Source organism: Neomonachus schauinslandi, chromosome X (assembly GCF_002201575.2).
Source record: "Neomonachus schauinslandi chromosome X, ASM220157v2, whole genome shotgun sequence".
Lineage (NCBI taxonomy): Eukaryota > Metazoa > Chordata > Mammalia > Carnivora > Phocidae > Neomonachus > Neomonachus schauinslandi.
The window spans coordinates 33425691-33444522 of record NC_058419.1 but is presented as its reverse complement, the minus strand read 5'-3'; the positions used below and the strand labels follow the sequence as shown (position 1 = coordinate 33444522).

The 18832-nt window shown below is 42.9% G+C and overlaps 1 pseudogene; it reads right to left on the bottom strand.

Annotated features, from left to right (window-relative positions):
* Window positions 1-2262: 2262 nt before the first annotated feature.
* On the bottom strand, window positions 2263-2746 carry LOC110577160 (annotated as a pseudogene).
* Between the last annotated feature and the right edge of the window lie 16086 nt (window positions 2747-18832).

Here is an 18832-nt window from a genome sequence, read left to right as displayed (position 1 = left end):
TTGGTGACAGGCTCAGTTTTATTGTTTAGTTTTGTGAAGAAATTCTGCTGTGATGAGATATTCCATTTTAAATGTTCCAGTTTTTCTGACCATTGCTTTCCTGTGGGTTGGGAATATTGTGATGAGTGCTTGGTCTGGAAATGCTGACATATGTGGTATTCTTTTAACACAGCTATCGTTTCAATGCATGGTAAACACGGTATTTTGCTCTCTGCTTTCAACTGTATCGTGTTGCCCCCAAATTCAAACGTTGATGCTCTAACCCCTAATGTGATTGTATTTGGAGATAGGGCCTTTAGGAGGCACTTAAGGTTAAGTAAGATCATAAAGGTGAGGTCCTAATTCTATAGGGTTCTAAGATGGCCTTATAAGGAGAGTGAGAGCGCTCTCTCGCCCCACACGTACACACAGAGGAAAGACCATCTACAGCTCAAGGAGAGAGCTCACACCAGAGACTGGCCCTGCCTGTACCTTGATCTTGGGCTTTCCAGCCTTCAGAACTGTGAGAAATTAATTTCTGTTGTTTAAGCCACACAGCCTATGGTGTTTTGTTATGGCAGCTCGAGCTAATACACCATCTAATTGGATAACTAAGTAATCCCCACTCCGGTGTGCCTTAAAAGTACGGCAATCAAAATCCATTTTCCTTTTCTTGTTTTGACATAATGGATATGCCCTGGTAATTAAAAAAAAAAAAAAGGTGCAGTCTGGAGTTACACATGACACTTTAAATGCTGTAGAGTTGTAAATGTGTTGCTGTGATTTATAGTACTCTAAGCAGTAGTACAAAGAGATGAGAGAACCACATTTGGTCTCTGTTGCAACTACTTAGCTCTGTGGTTACAGCTCAAAAGCAACCATAGATGATGTATAAATGAATGTATTTGGCTCTGTTCTAATAAAACTTTATGGGCATTGAAATTTGAATCCATGTGATTTTCACAAGTCAGGAAATATTTTTATTGTTTTGATTTTTTCCCCCAATCATTTAAAAATGTTAAAAATCTTACTAGAAGAGGGCGCCTGGGTGGCTCAGTCGGTTAAGCGACTGCCTTCGGCTCAGGTCATGATCCTGGAGTCCCTGGATCGAGTCCCGCATCGGGCTCCCTGCTCGGCGAGGAGCCTGCTTCTCCCTCTAACCCTCCCCGCTCTCATGTGCTCTCTCTCATTCTCTCTCTCTCAGATAAATAAATAATAAAATCTTTAAAAAAAAAATCTTACTAGAAGAAAACATAGGGGGAAAGCTTCATGACGTTGGAGTTGACGATGATTTCTTGCACAGGCAACAAAAGAAAAAAAATGGACAAATGGGACTACATCAAACTAAAAAATTTCTGTACATCAAAGGGCACAATCAACACAGTGAAAAGGCAGCCTATGAAATGGGAGAAAACATTTCTAAATCACTATATCTGATAAGGGGTTAATATCCAGAATAGGTAAAGAACTCCAACAAGGAAACAACAACAAAAACAGAATAGCCTGATTTAAAAAATGGTCAAAGTCCTTGAGCAGACATTTCTCCCAAGATGACGTACAAAAGGCCACCAAGCATATAAAAAGACATATAACCTCACTAACCATTAGATAAAGGCAAATCAAAGCCACAGTGAGATGTCATCTCATACCTCTCAGGACGGATACTATCAAAAAAGAAAAACTAGGAAATGACAAATGTTGACAAGGATGTGGAGAAACCCTTGTGCACGGTTGACGAGACTGTAAAATGATACAAGCAATCTGGAAAACAGTACATGGTTCCTCCAAAATTTCAAAATAGAACTACCCTATGATCCGGCAATGCCACTTCTGGGTATATTCCCAAAAGAATGGAAAGCAGAGTCTCGAAGAGACAGCTGCACACCCATGTTCATAGCATTATTCATAATAGCCAAGTGGTGGGAGCAACCCAAACGTCCGTGGATGGATGAATAGATAATTATCACGTGGTATATATATACCTACAATGGAATATTTTTTTTTTTACCATATCATTATTTTTTTTTAAAGATTTTATTTATTTATTTGACAGAGACAGAGACAGTGAGAGCAGGAACACAAGCAGGGGGAGTGGGAGACGGAGAAGCAGGCTTCCCACTGAGCAGGGAGCCCAATGTGGGACTCGATCCCAGGACTCTGGGATCATGACCCGAGCCGAAGGCAGCCGCTTAACGACTGAGCCACCCAGGCGCCCACCATATCATTATTTTTAATGTCCAGCATTTATAATATGAGGGCCAGGGCTTTCTCCCCAACTCAAGTTTACAAATTTTTGATTGGCTTGTGAGGCCGATAGGGATACTTCTCTTGCCTAATTTGGTTTCTGGGAAGACTTCATTCAGGTGCTCAATGGTCATCTGATCAAATGGAATTATGTTCTGCAACTTCTCCAGCTCTTTTTCACATTCCTCAATCCCGGCCTTTGAGAGAGACAAATACTCAGCACAACTTTTCACATTTTCTTTTTCTTTGGCATCCACCTGAACAGTATGCTTATCCTCTGGCACAGGAAACTTCAGGGCATTGAACTTCTCAAAGTCCTCTACCAAGCCAGCCTTTGCCACATTGGCCTTGTAGTAAGCCCAGTCACTAGCAGGTGGATTCCCAGGGAGAGTGGCCAGTGTGGAGGTGAGGGGTTCCTTCTAGGATTTCAGGGAGTTAGAAGTGGCCTTCTGGTTTGGGGCCTTATGATCTCTGCAAAAGCTACCAAGTCAACGGCTTTTAGAGCAAGTTTTCACCCACCCATCTTTTTTTTTTTTTTAAGATTTTTATTTATTTGACAGAGAGAGACACAGCGAGAGAGGGAACACAAGCAGGGGGAGTGGGAGAGGGAGAAGCAGGCTTCCCGCTGAGCAGGGAGCCCGATGCGGGGCTCGATCCCAGGACCCTGGGATCCTGACCTGAGCCAAAGGCAGACGCTTAACGACTCAGCCACCCAGGCGCCCCTCACCCAGCCATCCTGAGAGCTTCACTGACCCTGGTGGCCCACAGTCCTCCCTAATGGAATATTATTCAGCCTTTGAAAGGAAGGGACTCCTGTCACATGCTACAACATGGATAAACCTTGAAGACATTATGCTAATTGAAATAAATGAGTCCCAAAAAGCCAGTTTACGAGTCCATCTATATCAGGAATGTAAAGTAGTCAAATTCATACAAATAGCAAGTAGAATGGTGGTTACCGGGAGCTGAGGGAAAGCGGAAAAGGAGAGTTGTTTAATGGGTACAGAGTTTAGTTTTTCAAGATGAAAACATTCTGGAGATCTGTAGCATAACAGTGTAAATATACTTAATACTACTGAGCTGTACACTTAAAAATGTTTAGGATGGTGAATTTTATGTCATGTGTTTTTACCACAAAAAGGAAAACATTTTTAGACCATGTGCCATACAAAAACAGACAGCAGGCCAGACTTGGCCCACAAGTTGTGATTTGTCAACCCTTCCTCTTTGGCCCAGCCTCAGGAAAGTTCTCCCAGGTTCCATGCTTAAGGGAGCTCTATACGGGAAGAATCACACAGCTTTGGAGAACGTAACAAAACACCTGTAACACCAGTGGACGAAAGAACCCTTTCTTCTTTGAAGACTTGGCAGTGGATACAGCGGTGCAAAGACTAGCAGAGCTGGAATGGGAGCCCTGAAGAGGAGACTGGATAGTGGTGGGAGGAGGACGCGTGAATGGTGAGGGATTTGAGAGCCTGCTTGGGGGAAGAAGAAGTCGTGTGGACGTTGACAGTCCATCACTCACCTTACCCCCAGGATGGTGTAGTTTACTTGAGCAAGAGTTCAGCCATTCACTTGCTGTGTCTACCTGGGCAAGTTACGGCCCCTTGCCCTCCCTTTGAAAGGGGGAGGGTTGGACAACATCCCCGGCACCCCTCCGAGCCTTAAAAACCACGAGACTCTTCTTTGACCAAGTTGACACAGTGCCAATGTCTTTATCCCTTCATTTGAGCAGCTTTAAAGACCGGAGACCCTCCGCGTCTCCTACGGAGTTGCCATTTTTTTGGTTTACTCTAGTTAAGCAGGGGTAAAAAAAAAACTGATCACAGTCTATGGAGTCCTGACTCACTCCATTTCCACAGCTGGGCCTTCTCTTGCTACCTCAAGCTCCCCTGCCCCTGGGGACCCGAGGAAATAGCGCAGACAAGGAAGGGACTTGGGAGCCGCTGTTAATGCTCTTGTCAGTCCCCTCCCGTTCACAATCTCTGATGTCTCTTCCAGTTCTTTAACAAGAGTGGTTGGGGAAATGGGCCTTGTTTATAGGAAGAATGCAAGTCTCGGTGTTCACTTTGAAAAATTACCCTTCTGTGTGACAGCCTTGTCAAAAACAACGAGAGCCACATTGCTTTAGCTTTTTCAACACTTCCTCTGCTCCCCTCGGCCGTGACTGTGCAGGGAAAAGCAGGCGTTCAAAGGGAGTCCCAGGGCTTCCTCCTGCCAGTTGTTCACCAGGCACTGTGTTCCAGAAAGGAAGAGGCTGCCTCACTCTTGGCCTCTAGGGCGTTCGGGGAGAGGGCCTCGGGGAGCCGGGTTAGTCCGGTAGCTGCCTTGTTTGCTTTGCCGTTTGCAGCTGGCCCGTGATGTGTTTATTTGAATCTCCGGCTCAGAACTGGCTTGCCTTTGTCTCTGGCCCGAGGAAGCTCCAGTCGGAATGGAAAAGTTCAGCCACACTGTTCAAGTTCAACACACTGAAGTGGGAAATCAGGAGCGAGCGAGGGAGCGAGCGAGCAAGCCTCGAGACTGTGGGACCGGGTTAGGCTTTTCAAAGAAAATGCCTTTAGCCGTGGCATGCTTTTGTTCACTGCTGGGGCCGGTTGTCCTGTGAACCTCAGGTTTGCTCAGAAATGTTCCGGGGGTGTTTTCATTGCCATGATGTTTTGTCCCAGAAAAAGGAAACTAAAAACTCATCGACTTGCTTTGTGTGTTTGTTGCCATGTTACACTGGGGCTTTAATAATAAAAATAAAAATCTTAACAAGTCAGGAAACTCCAAGTGTTGGCGAGGATGTGGAGAAAGGGGAACCCTCTCACACTGTTGGTGGGAATGCAGGCTGGTGCAGCCAGTCTGGAAAACAGTACGGAGGTTCCTCACAAAGTTGAAAATAGAGCTACCCTATGACCCAGCAATTGCACTACTGGGTATTTACCCCAAAGATACAAACCTAGTGATCCAAAGGGGCACGTGCACCCCAATGTTTATAGCAGCAATGTCCACAATAGCCAAACTATGGAAAGAGCCCAGATGTCCATCGACAGCTGAATGGATAAAGAAGATGTGGTATACATACACAATGGAATATTACTCAGCCATCAGAAAGGATGAAATCTTGCCATTTGCAACAATGTGGGTGGAACTAGAGGTATTATGCTGAGTGAAAGAAGTCAAACAGAGAAAGACAATTATATGATTTCACTCATGTGAAATCTAAGAAACAAAACAGAGGATCATAGGGGAAGGGAAGGAAAAATAAAAGAAGACAAAATCAGAGAGGGAGGCCAACCACAAGAGACTCTTAACTATAGAGAACAAACTGAGGGTTGCTGGGTGGGGGATGGGGTAGCTGGGTGATGGGCATTAGGGAAGGCGCTTGGTGGAATGGGCACTGGGTGTGATATGCAACTGATGAATCACTGAACTCAACCTCTGAAACTATTAATACACTATATGTGAGTGCCTCCATTTAGTCGCTGATGAGAAAGTCAGCCTCCCCAGTACAGCATTCCACTTCTGGAATATTTTTCATTTATTTATTTTTATTTGATAGCGCATGAACAGGCGGGGAGGGGGGGGGCGGGAGAGAAGCAGACTCCCCGCTGAGTTCAGAGCCCGATGCCGGGCTCGATCCCAGCACCCTGAGATCATGACCTGAGCTGAAATCAAGAGACGCTTAACCGACTGAGCCACCCAGGCACCCCCTGAAATATTTTTGATATCATTCAGATTTATAATCCAGAGCCAACAGCAAAACTCTGAAGTAGATCCCTATCACTGAGAGCAGAGCGCCCCTGAATGGGTCTCTGGTTCCTCCCGTTTCCCTGCCCCTCGTACACAGTCGGCTGGCTTCAATTCGCTACACTTCAGGGTCATCTGCAGGCTAGATCTTCTCAGGCTTTTCCTCTCTCACTTGTATCCTACCTTCTATCTAAGCTGTCAGAGCCTGACATTTGAAAATGACTGGCAAGGGTTACTTCTTAAAGACACCAGGTGTGGGAGGTGGGATCGGAGTTATTTTTCAAGAGCTGTTTTTTTCTGCCCTCAAGCCATGTCATGTAATAAACACCTACAAAACAAAGTGGTTTTTTTTGAATGTTCAGTGTTTGCAATGAACACCGAAACATTTCTAAGATCCACTTTTAATGTTTCATTACCTCCTATTCCACAGGAAAATAGGGAGTCATACTTAAATACAAGAAATATGTTTGGGAGGAGGGCATCCCCTCCCAAGGCATAACTTTTAAAATGGAAAGAAGATGCCGTATTATATGGTTAAGAGCACAGGCTTTCAATTTCTTTTTACAAGTGGCAAGAAAAAAAAAAAAGAGAAGAACTCTATAGATGAAAAGAGACTTCAGAGACATATTAACCAAATGCTATTATATGAGCTAGACCTTGTTTGAATCATGAAACTGCTGTGGGAAAAAAAAAGGAAAAAATATGAGACAGCTGGGGAAATATGAACATGGACTGGATATTTGATGAGGCTAAGAAATGATTATTATAGGTGTTATGTGTTTTAAGAGAGTCCAATTCTTTTGAAGACCTGCATTGAAATATTTACAAATGAAAATATGAAATTGTGTGTGTGTGTGTGTGTGTGTGTGTTGGATGGTGGCTGGATGGGGTATGGATGAAACAAAATTGTCCAATTGTTGAAGCTGGGTGATGGACACATGGGATTCATGGTACTACCTTATCTACTTTTGTTTATGTCTCAACATTGCAATAATAACAAAGACTTTTTAGATGAGAGCATGAGGTTGACGTCAGACCTCCGTGAATGGGAACCTTGGCTCCACTTCCTAGCCATGTGATGTCCTTAGAGAAGTCCCCTCTCTGAGCCTAACTGTCCTCATATAGAAAGTGATGAGAACATGAAGATTGGGTGAAATAATATAGGTAAAGAATTGAGCAGGAGCCTGGCACATAGTAAGCAATCAATAAATAGTAGTTCTTATTATAGCCAGTTTTTTTTTTTTTTTTTTGTCTAGTTTTCTGAACCTATAATTGCAGGTCCTGAGAGAATTTACATCCTAAGAAGTTCTTGCCACTGAAGTAGAAGAATTTTGCAATACACAAGATGTCTACTGCTGTTTTCCAGATGGGGAGCATGTCTGGGAAAGACAGCCTCTGGTAGCAGCCCAAATGGAAATAACAGCAAAGGATCAGGCAATTGGTCCTAAGAAATAAGAAAGTCTTGCGTGGCAGTGCTCAGCCTTTAAAAGCCTCTCCAAGAACACACAGCGCCTGATATTTCTTTTCTACCTGTTTCCCCCTCGCCCTCCCACCCACACTGCCCCATAGTGCACGTTGACTGACTAACCAATTCTCCTCAGAGCTGTGCAGAATACAGATGGGAGAATACAGATGGTTTGCCCCTGTGTCCCCGCTAGGAGTCCATCCTGTGCACGTAGGACTAGTTAATTCTTCTAACAAAAACTTACCAGTTGCTTACTGCGTGTCAGGATACTGAGATACACTTAACATACAAGATCTCAATATCTGGCCCAACCCCATTTTATTTTATTTTATTATTTTTATTTAAAAATTTTTAAAGATTTTATTTATTTGAGAGAGAGAATGAGAGAGAGAGAGAGAGAGAGAGAGAGAGCACGAGAGGGGGGAGGGTCAGAGGGAGAAGCAGACTCCCCGCTGAGCAGGGAGCCCGATGCAGGACTCAATCCTGGGACTCCAGGATCGTGACCTGAGCAAAAGGCAGTTGCTTAACCAACTGAGCCACCCAGGTGCCCCCAACCCCACTTTAGACATGAGGAGACCGAGGAATTGGAGAGATGAAGTGGCTTGCCCAGAGTTCCACAGCTAGTAGGTGACAAAGCTGTTATTCTGGTTTTTGTTCTTAAGATTTTATTTATTTGACAGAGAGAGAGAGAGAGAGGGAACACAAGCAGGGGGAGCAGGAGAGGGAGAAGCAGACTCATGCTGAGCAGGGAAGCCGATGTGGGACTCAATCCCAGGGTCCTGGGATTGTGACTTGAGCCAAAGGCAGACACTTAAACAACTGAGCCACCCAGGTACCCCCAAAAGCTGTTATTCTGATCGAAGAGCTATCAGACCCGGAAACCATGTTCTTGTAATTAGCTTGACCATAGTAATCATTTCACTCTATATGTGTACCAACACATCGTGTCACATACCTTAAGTACATACAACTTGTATTAAAATAATAATACAGAAACCATGTCCTTTACTTCTAAGTCTTTTTTTTTTATAAAGATTTTATTTATTTATTTGAGAGAGAGAATGAGATAGAGAGCATGAGAGGGGGAGGGTCAGAGAGAGAAGCGGACTCCCCGCTGATCAGGGAGCCCGACGTGGGACTCGATCCCGGGACTCCAGGATCATGACCTGAGCCGAAGACAGTCGCCTAACCAACTGAGCCACCCAGGCGCCCCTTCTAAGTCTTTACTGTAACTTCATCCCCCCTATCCGAATGAGGATAGGTTCTAGGTGATCTTTTTTTTTCTCTCTCTCTGAGCTTCATAAATATCTCAAAGATTCCTTCCCAGCACAGATTATTTATGTTGGGAAAGCCGTGATGTGCAGAGGGAAAGGCGCTTTCAGATAGGCAGGGTGCTGCATTGATTTCCACTGGGTTTGCATGAACTTATTAAAGATGTACAGAACCAAAGCCTTCTTTTGCCATCAGGTCATCCCTGCTTCCCAAGGCCACATGGCCTACGTAGAGGAGAGAGTTGCAGAACAAAGAGGTCCTTCATGTGCAGGCTCCGTCCCGAGCCCGGGCTGCACACGAGGGTCTGGGGTAAGGGAGCAACGTGGAATCCAATGAGCCCGGCTGCGAGGGAGAGGTGGGCTGCCAGACAGGCCCCTTGCCAGCTCTGAGTCACTGCAGGCTTCCCGAGCCCAGCCAATTTACCTGCTTTTCAATAAGATCTTTATTTGTCCTTCTATTCTCGTCAAAAGCTGTTGTCATTTCCTTTTCTGTCTGGAGACACTGGGAGCTGCCTCCAGGCAGTATGACCATGCCAGGCCCCTTGTGCAACCCCCAACTCACCCAGATGAAGCATCTCATAGAATTTCCCCTTGTTTGGCTTTTTCTTCCTTAGTGGGCAGAAAGCGTCCTATTTCTCGCATTTCCAGAGCTTTGGCTATGCAAGTTCTTTACTGGGTCAGCAAGCAGCTCGGGTGTTGGGGTCAATGCTGTCCTGGGGTCATCAAGTGGTTGCATGTGGAGACCTATGGAGTCATAGGATCAGAACCTGGTAGGCCCGCAAAGCCGCCAGAAGCTGCCGAACTGGGGGCCAGACTAGAGTGACCTCCACTTGGTTCTGAAAACTTTCATTTTGTTCATTCAATCCTTCCTTTATTCTTTTACTCCAGAAACACTTCTTTTTTTTTTTTTTTTTCCCCCAGAAACACTTCTTAAATGCCTATTAGAATATCAGCGCCTTGGCCCCACCCTCAGGAAACTCTCATCTTGAGGGAGGGGATGGATGAATAAGTAAACAGACAGTCATAATACAGGGTGGCCCATTCTGAGAAGGAGAGGCAATGTCAGAGAGCAGTTGAGAACGTACATTTTAAAACCAACAGTCCTGGTTGAAACCCCAGCCTTGCCACTTATTTCTTGTGTTAAATTACAAAATCTCCTATGTTCCCTCTAGAGCATGAGGACAATGGATGTACATAAGTACACGGCACCAGAACCAAACGGATGGCCAGCAGAACATCTATATCTGACTACCGGGATTCCAGGAAGCCAGGATGTTGTGATTAGCTAATAAGATAGAATTTTATCCTTAAAAGTATCCCATGGTGAAGGCAGGCGACAAGCAGGTGGATGGCCAGGGTTGCCCCTTGGAACTAGAGGAGCTAGCCATGAGGGCTCTGGTTCAGGGTTCAGATTCCTAATCCATAAAAGGACCTGGAGAACAAAGGAGACCTTGGTCCCAGAAGACATCTATGGCTGAGTTTGTGGAGGAAGGGGATAAAGTAGGACTTGAAGACAGGGATGGAGGTAAAAACAATATATGGGTATACTACCTATATTCTAGATAGTAACTAGAATATGGGGGAAGACACAAAGCAGGATGGGAGCCCTGCTGACAGTACCAGGGCGGGCAGGCATGGCAGCCATGAGAATGTGCTTCTAGATCTCTCACTGCTGGGAGAGGGACCAAGCTGCTGCTGTGCTCCGAAATCATCACTGCATTTGCATTGAGGCCACACTTCCTACGGGCTACTCCTGCGCAGGGAATGGGCACAGCAGGGGTACTAGACAGGCCTGTTCTTGGGAGACACTGGGCTCCTTTGACTGTTGACTTTGTCTAAAGACGCCATGATGGCTAAAACACTTCCCTCTGACCTACCTCCTTCCCTCCCTCCCTCCCTCCCTTCCTTCCTTCCTTCCTTCCTTCCCTCTCTTCTTCACTCAAGGTCAGACCTGCTTTGCATTGCAGTACATACTGGTAGCCCTCCCAGACTCTCCCCCTGCCTTCCATTTTCTATCATGGAGGTTGACCCTAATAAATTTCTTAGGCTTATTTAAAAGATTTTATTTACTTATTTATTTAGAGAATAGAGAGAGACTGTACAAGCGAGGGGAGAAGCAGAAGGAGAGGGAGAGAGAGAATCCCAAGCAGACTCCGTGCTGAGCATGGAGATCACGACCTGAGCCAAAATCAAGAGTCAGCCCCTCAACCAACTGAGCCACCCAGGCACTCCAAATTTCTTATGCTTTTAATCCTATCTTTTTGCTTGCTTCTTGAAGCACCTGGACCAACATAGGTGTGGTTTACGGGACCTCAGCGGAAAGGAGAGTTGCAGTGACAAAGAGTTCATTGGACAGTTGGCCTAATGGTTTTCACATTCCATTCCATGAAAAACGTAGATTCATTGGGTAGGCCTCAGGGCCCAGGCAGAGTGCTAGGCTCTAGGAAGACAGTAATGAACAAGATGAACAAGATGCCCTTATGAAATTTATCGGGAAAGACAGCAGAGATTCAGTAAGTAATCAAGAAAATATCTTTATTGCTTTTTAAAGAATAAATCCAGTGATATAGCCCAAACCCTTTAGCACGGCCTACAAATTTTCATGATCTGGCTCCTACCTACCTCTCCATCTTCCTTTCTCGCCATGTCCATATTGCACTCTGCACCAGCTAGCGTGAAATAATTGCATTTCCCAGAACTCTCCATCTTCTTCTTACCTCTAGGCTTTTGCCCAAGATAGCCCTCACCCACCAGCCTTAGACCACATCCATCCACCAAGTTTAGTACAGTCTTCCCTAAGCGACTGAAGGTGCTCCTCCTTTGTGCTCCTGTAGCGCCCTGCACCCTTGTCATTGATTTCATTCTAGGCAAGTAAGTGGAAAATGGCAGAAAAGAAAGATGCCAGGCATGAGAAATGCGTATTCTTTCTTTCCAAATCAGTTGGCTCATATTTAAGAAATGATATCTCCACTCTGTATGCTTAAGCCAAACTTGACTTCCGTTTGGTTGCCCAGACTGCTAACTGCCTCTCCACTCTCTGTTCTTCCCTGCCTCTTCGCTATAATAATGAGCCCGGCTAAAAATATCTCTGCTTCGGGGCGCCTGGGTGGCTCAGTTGGTTAGGCGACTGCCTTCGGCTCAGGTCATGATCCTGGAGTCCCGGGATCGAGTCCCGCATCGGGCTCCCTGCTCGGCAGGGAGTCTGCTTCTCCCTCTGACCCTCCTCCCTCTCATGCTCTCTGTCTCTCATTCTCTCTGTCTCAAATAAATAAATAAAAAATCTTAAAAAAAAAAAAATATCTCTGCTTCCTAGTGTCTTGCAAATAGAGGTGGGCAGTGAGATACAAGGGGAAGTCTTGGGGTGGGGCATCTGGGAAGCCCTTTTTGCCTTTGACCCTCCCTTCTACCCACTGCCTGGTATTTGAACGTGATGCTTAAAGTTCCAGCAGACATCTTGGGACCATGAGGGAAAGGTCAAGAGAATTACAAACAGCCCTGACATTCTTGAGCTCCTGAACCAACACCAGCAACCGCCTACCTTTGGACTTCTCATTACATGAGACAAATAAACCCTCATGTGTTTCAGCCACTGTGATCTTTTTTTTTTTTTTTTAACTTACAGATTCATCCAATTCTGAGCCAATCCACCTCAACAAGTTCTGTTCCTTTCTCCTTAGCTGTACTCATGCCTGGAATGTCTCCCTTCCTACCATCTTTTCCCCTCAATCTCTGCCTACCAAATCTTTTGTTGTTGTTGTTGAAGATTTTATTTATTTATTTGAGGGTAAGAGAGAGAGCACAAGCTGGAGGAGGGGCTGAGGGAGAAGCAGACTCCCTGACAAGCAGGGAGCCCGATGCGGGACTCGATCCCAGGACCCTGGGATCATGACCTGGGCTGAAGGCGGATGCTTAACTGACTGGGCCACCGAGGGGCCCCTGTGCCTATCAAATCTTATCCATCACTGAAGACTCAAACAACAGCCACTTTATAAGATTTTATTTTATCCCCTCCCAATCTAGATGTGCTATTTCCCTCTTTTTGACTCATTCCTATCGTACTTTATCTGGATATCTGGACCTCTTTTGTGAAATGAATATATGTATATTCATTTAAAATTATGGAAGTTTATGATATATTCATATCACATTCATATATATGAATGAGTGAATAATATATATTCACATTCATATATATATATAATTCTGTCTATGTGATAAGTATTAGTGATCTTATTTGTATTGTATATTTCTTTGCATTTTTCTGCAACAGATAGCAGAGACACAATAGTAGACATTTAGTAAATCCTTGTTGAATTAAATATAAACTTGCAATAAAAACATAACTTCTTGGGGTGTCTGGGTGGCTCAGGTGGTTAAGTGTCTGCCTTCTGCTCAGGTCATGATCCCAAGGTCCTGGGATAGAGCCCCACATCTGGCTTTCCACTCAGTGGCAAGTCTGCTTCTCCCTCTCCTCTCCCTCTGTGATCTGTCTCACTCTCTCTCTCAAATAAATAAAATCTTAAAAAAGAAAATATAACTTCTCTGGGGCACCTGGGTGGCTCAGTTGGTTAAGTGTCTGACTCTTGATTTCGGCTCAGGTCATGATTTCAGGGTTGTGAGATCGAGACCCGAGTCGGACTCTGCGCTCAGTATGGAGTCTGCTTGGGATTCTCTCTGCTTCTCCCCCTGCTTGCGTGTTGTCTCTCTAAATAAATAAATAAATCTTTTAAGAAAAACAACTGGATGCCTGGATGGCTCAGACGGTTAAGCATCTGTCTTCAGCTCAGGTTATGATCCCGGGGTCCTGGGATGAAGCCCCACATCGGGCTCCCGGCTGAACAGGGAGCCTGCTTCTCGCTCTCCCTCTGCCTACTGCTCCCCCTGCTTGTGGTCTCTATCTCTCTGTCAAATAAAAAATAAAAAATCTTTTTTTTTTTAAAGAAAAACATAACTTCTCTTTAAATACACACATTTAACCATTGACTACAGCATTTTTTGGAAGCGACTACATAGATAAAATATGCCTTCAAATGTTATATTCTTTCATTGATTTGGAAAATGGAATTATTCACATGACGATGGAAGATATACTTCTGTTTAATTTTATATTGAACCTTCTTTTGTTTCAACTCTTATTTATTGAACGTCTCCACTATAAAGCCACAGTGAGTGAGGGTTTGACGGGGAATATCATGATCAGAGTTGAAATCTGGAAATTATAAAAAGCCCAGGTGAATGTGGTGAGACCCCCAACTAAGTTGGGGGCAGGGAGAATAGAAAGGAGGAACAAGCCTGTTCTCTTTGACCCAATCTTTGAGGTACAGAAAGGTTATTTGAAGGTCTACCATTCATGCTCATACCAGATACTGGAATGTTCTTGAATATTACATGCTGCAAAATGATGTAGATAAATAGGAAGAAAGAGCTGACCATATGTTTAAGGGGATATTTTGATGAAAGATAAATATTTATTCCAAATTCTTAAAAAGTGACTGTGAGATAAATAGCTGAGGAGAGCTCATTAGAAAAATCATCACACGGGGTGCCTGGGTGGCTCAGTCGTAAAGCATCTGCCTTTGCCCAGGGCCCTGGGATCGAGCCCCGCATCGGGCTCCCTGCTCAGCGGGAAGACTGCTTTCCCCTCTCCCACTCCCCCGGCTGTGTTCCCTCTCTCACTGTGTCTCTCTATCTGTCAAATAAATAAATAAAATCTTTAAAAAAGAAAAATCACACAAAAGAAACCTCCTTCCCTCTGTTCATGGACCATTTTGCTCATGTTTATTACAGCCTTAGTCACATTGGATTGTAAACTTTTGTTTACATTTCTTCCCTAATTTTAAGTCCCAGGGTTATGTATTATACATCTTCATACATCTAGCACTGTTGTCTGACGTATAGCAGATACTCAGTAAGTGATTACTGATCATCACCGTACTCGACGTGTCTGCAACATTTAGAATTACTGACCACGGCCTTCTTGAAACATACTCCCTCTTTGCTTCCTGACCCTGGATTCTCTTTGTTCTTCTTTCTCCTCCCTAATAAGTCATTTTCAGTTTTCTTGGCTGATTCCTCTTCCAAGCCCTTTCAGTTCTTCAAGACACAGATTTTTTCCCCTCTCGTTTCATTTTTATTAAATCTCAAAAAGTTATTACCATGTTATCTCCTTGAATAGATCATTCCTTTAACATTCCTTCTACTCTTGCCTTCTTAAACTTAATTAAGATGTATTTCAGACATTTTGCCAACTTAACCTCTTTCAGGCTTTTTTTTTTTTTTTTCATATCTTTGTCTCCTCGTGCTTTTGACTACGTAATATCATCTGACCTGTTTTCCAATCCACAGATTGTCTTTGGCTCTGTTTAATCCATCAAGAGAGGTTCTATTTTTCTACTTAAATTATCATATTTCTTATTTCTCAGATTCAATTTTGATTGAATTATCATATTTTTTTGAATTAAAATTTAAAAAAATCATATTTTTTTGAATTAAAATTAAAAAAAATCAAGAGTCAGACACTTAACCATATTTTTGTTTCTCAGATTTAATTCAATTCATTTCATTTTTTTCAAACCTGTTACTCAGTTTTCATAGTTGATTTCCTTTTTTTTAAGTTTTAATTTTAATTCCAATAGCGTCCTATTAGTTTTAGGTATCAGCAATGCCATACATCACCTGGGGCTCATCACCTATTTCCCTCATCCCCCACCCCGCTCTGGTGACCATCAGTTTGTGCTCTATAGTTAAGAATCTGTTTCTTGATTTCTTTCTCTCTCTCTTTTTAATCCCCTTTGCTAATTTGTTTTGTTTCTTAAATTCCACATGAGTGAAATCATACGTTATTTGTCTATCTCTGACTTGTTTTGCTTAGCATTATACTCTCTAGTTCTATCCATGTCCTTGCAAATGGCAAGATTTCGTTCTTTTTTATGGCTGAATAGTATTCTATTGTATAGATATGCCACATATTCTTTATCCATTCATCAATTTCATCAACTGATGGATGCTTGGGTAGCTTCCATATCTTGTTTATTGAAAATAATGCTGTTATAAACATAGGGGTACATGTATTCCTTTGAATTAGTGTTCTTGTATTCTTTGGGTAAATATCTAGTAGTGCAATTGCTGGATCATAAGGTTGTTCTATTTTTAACTTCTTGAGGAACCTCCATACTGTTTTCCAGAGTGGCTGTACCAGTTTGCATTCCCACCAACAGGGCACGAGGCTTCCACTTTCTCCACATCCTTGCCAACACCCGTTGTTTTTTGTGTTTTTGATTTTAGCCATTCTAATAGGTGTGAGGTCATATCTCATTGTAGTACTGATTTGCATTTCCCTGATGGTAAGTGATGACGAACATCTTTTCATGTGTCTGCTGGCCATCTCTATGTCTTCTTTGGAGAAATGTCTGTTCAAGTCTTCTGCCCACTTTTTAAAAGATTTGTTTATTTATTTTAGAGAGAGAGGGAGACTGCGAGTGTGGGGAGGGACAGAGGGAGAGCAGAAGACTCCCCATTGAGCACAGAGCCTGACTTGGACCTCGATCCCAGACCCTGAGACCATGACCTGAGCCAAAATCAAGAGTCAGACACTCAACTGACTGAGCCACCTAGGCTCCCCATGCCCATTTTTTAATTGGATTATTCATGTTGTGGGTGTTGAGTTTTTAAGTTCTTTATATATTTTAGATACTAACCCTTTATCAGATGTGTCATTTGCAAATATCTTTTTCTAGTCTGTGGGTTGCCTTTTAGTTTTGTTGATTGCTTCCTTTGCTGTACAGAAGCTTTTTATTTTGATGAAGTCCCAATAGTCCATTTTTGCTTTTCTTTCCCTTGCCTCAGGGAACATATCTAGAAAAAAGTTGCTATGCCAATATCAAAAAAGTTAGTTACTGCCTGTGTTCTCTTCTGGGATTTTTATGGTTTCAAGTATCACATTTAGGTCTCTAATCCATTATTTTGAATTTATTTTTGTGTATGGTGAAAGAAAGTGGTCCAATTTCTTTCTTCTGCATTTTGCTGTCCAGTTTTCCCAACTCAACCATTTGTTGAAGAAACTATCTTTTTCCATTGGAAGTTCTTTCCTGCTTTGTCAAAGATTAATTGACCATATAGTTGTGGGTTCATTTCTGGGCTTTCTATTCTGTTCCGTTGATCTATGTGTCTATTTTTGTGCCAGTACCATACTGTTTTGATCACTATAGCTTTGTAATATAATTGAAGTCCAGAATTGCGATGCCTCCATCTTTGCTTTTCTTTTTTGAGATTGCTTTGGCTATTCAGGGTCTTTCATGATTCCATACAAATTTTAGAATTGTTTGTTCCAATTCTGTGAAAAATACTATTGGTATTTTGATAAGGATTGCATTAAATGTGTAGATTGCTTTGGGTAGTATAGATATTTTAACAATATTTGTTCTTCCAATCCATGAGCATGGAATGTCTTTCCATTTCTTTGTGTCATCCTCAATTTCTTTCATCAGTGTTTTATAGTTTTCAGAGTCCAGGTCTTTCACCTCTTTGGTTAGGTTTATCCCTCTGCATCTTACTATTTTTGGTGTAATTGTAAATGGGATTGTTTTCTAATTTCACTTTCTGCTGCTTCATTATGGATTGGTGTATCAAAATGCTACAGATTTCTGTATGTTGATTTTGTATTCTGCGACTTTAGTGAATTTTTTTTTTATCAGTTCTAGCAGTTTTTTGGTGGAGTCTTTAAGGTTTTCTATATAGAGTATCATGTCACCTGCAAACAGTGAAAGGTTTACTTCTTCCTCACTGATTTGGATGCCTTTTATTTCTTTTTGTTGTCTGATTGCTGAGACTAGGACTTCCAGTACTCTGTTAAATGACAGTGGTGAGAATGGACATCCTTGTCTTGTTCCTGACCTTGGGGGAAAAGCTCTGTTTTTCCCCGTTGAGGATGATGTTAGCTGTGGGGTTTTCTTTGATGGCTTTTATTATGTTGAGGTATGTTCCTTCGAAACCTACTTTGTTGAGGGTGTTTATCATGAATGGATGTTTTACTTCCTCAAGTGTTTTTTTCTGAGTCTCATAGTTTATTTCTTAATCATTTTAAAATTCTTCCATTTAGCATATCAAATGTACTTATTGTATATTCAATATCTGATCATTTTTGTATCTGCACTCTTTGCAAGTCTGTTTCTGCAGACTCCTACACATAATGCCTTGCTTCTTTGTAGGTTTAATGATTTTTTTTCATTGTGAGCTCATGCTCTTTGGAATTTTATCTGTGGGAATTCTTTGAGGCCACGTAAAACTCTTCCAGAGAAAATTTTCATTTACTACTGCAGTGTGCCCAGAGGCATTATCAACCAAGGACCACTATAAACTAATGTTTTTGTTTGGTGGTTTTGAAGACACAGACATAGTATTCTGCTCCCAAAAGTGCTTGAGTGTGAGCATGTGGTTAGGAATTCTCAGAGGAAAGAACTTTTCTCCAAACCCCATGCCTGATCCCTAGGTAGGTAAATATCTTTATGTAGAGAGGGGGTATTTTCTAGGTCATTCACTGAAGAAGTCACCCTTAGAGTATTTTAGCTTTATGGCAGGGTCTCCAGTCAGCCCAACTACCTTGCTTGGGTCTCAACACTTTATCCCCTGTCCCTGGTCCTGCCACATGGTCCTTTAATACCAACTGTGGCCACCAAGGATAAGTAGATTTGGCCCAAGGCAAATTCTAGCTTGATTACTCTAGAAAATCAGGCCCTGTTGTTTTCTCTGTTTCCCTTGCTTAACTTCAGCTCAGCTTCACTTTAAAAACAACATGGAGGGGCACCTGGGTGGCTGTCGGTTAAGCATCTGCCTTCAGCTCAGGTCATGATCCCGGGGTCCTGGGATCAAGCCCCACAGCTGGCTCCCTGCTCGGCGGGGAGTCTGCTTCTCTCTCTCCCTCTCCCTTTGTGCTCTCTCTCTCTCTCAAATAAATAAATTTTTAAAAAAATCTTAAATATATAAATAAAAACAACATGGAACATATTTTTTTAAGATTTTATTTATTTATTTGAGAGAGAGAGAGAGCATGAGCAGGGGGAGCAGGAGAGGGAGAGAGAGAAGCAGACTCCCCGCTGAGCAGGGAGCCCGATGTGGGACTCGATCCCAGGACCCCGGGATCACG